At 40.8% G+C, this 3765-nt stretch overlaps 1 non-coding gene across 1 annotated transcript; it reads left to right on the forward strand.

Moving 5' to 3' along the window:
• Positions 1-1868: 1868 nt before the first annotated feature.
• Positions 1869-1972, forward strand: LOC114009694 (U6 spliceosomal RNA). Its single transcript, XR_003551074.1, has one exon. It is a non-coding gene; the product is annotated as a U6 spliceosomal RNA (small nuclear RNA).
• The last annotated feature ends 1793 nt before the right edge of the window (positions 1973-3765 follow it).

The following is a 3765-nucleotide window of genomic DNA, read 5'->3' on the forward strand; positions in this document are numbered from 1 at the left end:
ATAAAGGACGTGATCTCTGTCGTTGACTCCCTGATGGGCCCCTCATGGGAAAGAAGTTCCACCTGTGAAGTCTGGGCCCATAGAGCCAAGCGAGAACTAAGGAAGAGAAGATAAAAGGAAGCAGACTCCGGCTTGACATGAAGGAAGGAGCCTCACCTCTCCTGAGTGTCTGTATGGCAGGTAATGCATGTGTATATTCTTATTTAATTCTCACACAGAGGGGAAAAAGAATCCTTGTGAAGTAGGCATTATCCTTATTTAAAAAAAAAAAAAGTAGGGGATTTCCAATTTAGGATGACGGCGGAGTAGCTTGTGTTGTACTAAGTCTCCTACTTTAGGCTTTACGCTGAAATCTCAGAAGGGCCACATGCTAGGATTAAACACTACATTCCAAGATTAAGATATTCACCCAAAGATTAAGGGAAAAATCAAAACAGGCTTGCCTTAACAAAGCTTACAATTAAGTCCTTAAGAGTAGATCCAGTGATAACGTATCTGGTTACTAGAGTAAAACTCAATACTCTTCAGAAAAAGATAACAAAATGCAAAGTTTTCTATGCATACTAAGCTTTTCTAAATTGCTAGATGTATGAAGAGACAGAAAAACGTAACCCAGTAAAGAGAAAAATGAGTTAAAAAAAAAAAAGGTGACAAACCAGTTACTGAAACTAGCAAAGGGAATTGCTATGGTCTGAATGTTTGGGTCTCTCTAATGTTCATGTGTTGAAATTATCAATGCGATGGTGTTATGAGGTGGGGCCTTTGGGAGGGATTAGGCCATGAGAGCAGAGACCTCTTACAGAAGAGGCCCAGAGAGCTAACTAGTCCTTCCCTTAGGGGAAGACACAGCAGGAAGCCACTGTTACAGTAGCCTCAATGGACTAAGACAAGAGACTTTAAGATAACTACAATAAATATAAAAACAAATCTATAGGCAAAAAATGTATTTGATGTGTGAAAAGAAGGAATTTGAGAAAGAAAAATACTGTTAGGAAAAAAAAAGAGAAAATTTTCGAATTGAAAAATGTAATAATGAAATGTAAAAACATTCATAGTTGACTGGTTAGAGAAGACAAGGCTGACCCTATAGCACAGTGGTTAAGCACTGCACAGAGGAAACTAGATCCCATACGGCCAACCAGGGTTCAAGTCTTGGCCCCGTTAGCTTGAAAAACAGGTCAGGTTCATGAGTGCTTGCCCAGGATCCTGATGGGATAGAGCTTGGAGGAAAAAAGAGTGTAGCATGACCCGGCCCCATGGGGCACAGTTCTTTCTCTCTCTCTCTTGTTCTCTCTTTCACACACACACACACACACACATATCCTCTGGCATAACAGGATCAGTGAACTAAAAAACAAATCAATTGAAATTATCCAAACGGAAGCCCTGAGGAGGAGAAAGATTGAAAAACAATTAATGGAACAAATGAGCCACTGGAGTTCCAGAAAGAGAGGACCTAGAAAATAGGGCAGAAAAATATATGAAGAAATACTGGTCAAATCTATTTGCAAATATATTGCAAATTTTATCAAAGAAAGGAAGAAGGAAGCCCACAAATCTAGAAAGTTCAGCACACCTCAAACAAGATAAATACAAAGAAAATCACATGTAGGCACATCAAAGTTAAGCTCCTGAAAAACACAAGTACACAGGTAATATGAAAAGCAGCCGGAGAGAGCTGGTTTCTCATCAGAAACAATTAAGGCCAGAAGACAACATCATTAAAATGTTAAAAGCAAAAGGGGGGAAATATCCTGTCAAACTAAAATTCTGTACCAAGTGAAAATACCTTACAAAAATGAAGATAAAATTAAAGATCTTTTCAGATACATGAAAGGCAAGATGATGTGTTATCAGGTGACCCAACTACACTTCAGCAGTGCATCTACTAAAACTGGAACATTCTAGAGAAGATTAGCATGGCCCCCTGCGCAAGGTTGACATGCAAACTTGTGAAGCGACCCATATTATTAGGCCAGGGGAGAGTGGGGTGATAAATTCAGAGTACTGAAAGAAAAGAGGCTGGCCCTGGGGCCTAGTGGTTAAGGCAATGAACCCACATGACTGACCGTCGTATGGTTCGAATCCTGACCCCTGTGACTTGAAAATCATGCCAGGTGTGTGTGCATACATGCCCAGAACACTGACAGAATATAGTAATGGAGGAGAAGGGACTGTGGTGTGACTACACCCTATGGGGAGTGATTTCTCCCCTTCTCTCTCTCTCTCTCTCTCTCTCTGTCTTTGACTAGTGCACATGCCCTCTGGCAAAATAAGAAAGAAAGAAGAAAGAAAAAAAGGCACTGAAAGAAATAACTGCCCAACCAAGATACAAGGCTGTTCTTCAAAGATGAAAGGGAGATAATGGCTTTCCCAGATGAACAAAAGTTGAGGAAGTTCATCATCGCTACACCTGCCGTTTAAGAAATGCTGAAGGGAACCAGCAGTTAGCGTAATGGCTATGTCACTGGACTCCTACGTAGTCGACCGTGGTTCGTGTCCCGGACCTGGTGGCTTAAAACTCACGCCGGGCGCGTGCGCATGCGTGCCCAAGATCCTGAGAGGAGAATGGAGGAGAAGGGATTGCGGCGTGGTCATCCCCCCTGGGGGGTGATTTCTTGCTTTCTGTCTCTATGTCTCTGTCTGTCTGTCTGGTGAGCGCACGCGCCCTATAGCAAAAACCTCCCTCCCCCCAAAAAAAGAAATGCTGAAGGGAGTTTTTTCAAGCTCAAAGAAAAGAAGCTAATTAATAACACAAAAATATAAAACTCACTGGTAAAAGTAAGTACATAGTCAAATTCAAAATAATACTGTGATGGTGGTATATAAATCACATATACAGTGAGACTTGAAAAGTTTGGGAGGGCCAGCAGGTAGTGTGGAGGTTAAGGCAGCTGGATCCCATGTGGCTGACTGAGTGGTTTGAGTCCCGGACCAGACACATGTACATGCATGCCCAGAACCCTGAGAGAAGAATGGAGGAGTAGAAATGATTTCTCAGTCCTTCCTGCTCCTGTCTCTCTCCAGTGAGTGCACATATCCTATAACAAAATGAAAATAAATATATAAGTAAAAAGTTTAGGGACAAAGGGAATTAAAGTACACGTTTATTTTTAGTGCAAAATTTTTTTGAAATCTATGCATAGCATTTTCCACAAACTTTTGAGGATCCATTGTATCTTTAGTGTGAAGGCTAAAAGACAAAAATATTAAAATATTAATAATTATTGCAATATGGGGCTAGCAGGTGGTGTGGGGGTTAAGACACTGGACTCCTACACAGCCTACTATGGTTCAAGTCCTAGACCTGGTGGCTTGCTTTCTCATTTTCCCTCTCTCTCTCTGTTTCTCTCTGTTCAAATTTAAAAAAATAATAATAAATAAAATTAAACAAATAGTTCTTTAAAAAATAGTAATTGCTACAATAATGCGCTAAGGGACACACTGTGCAAAGATATAAATTGTGATACAAAAAGCAGAAAACATGGCAGCTGGGAAGCAAAAATTCAGTTTGTGTGTGCGTGTGAGTGTGATTGAAGTTGAATTATCAGCTTGAAATAGCCTATGAAAACTATAAAATGTTTCGTCCAGCTGCAGTGGTATGCGTCATTAGAGCACTGTGGTCCTCAGGCTAAAACATGAAGACTATAAAGTGTTTCGTCCAGCTGTAGTGGCATGTGTCATTAGAGCACTGTGGTCCTCAGGCTAAAACCACATGAGAGATCTAGGTTTGATTCCCAATCCAATCCAAAGCCACGTATGGTG

The sequence above is a fragment of the Tupaia chinensis genome, unplaced genomic scaffold, assembly GCF_000334495.1.
Source record: "Tupaia chinensis unplaced genomic scaffold, TupChi_1.0 Scaffold000604_1, whole genome shotgun sequence".
In the NCBI taxonomy this organism is placed as follows: domain Eukaryota; kingdom Metazoa; phylum Chordata; class Mammalia; order Scandentia; family Tupaiidae; genus Tupaia; species Tupaia belangeri.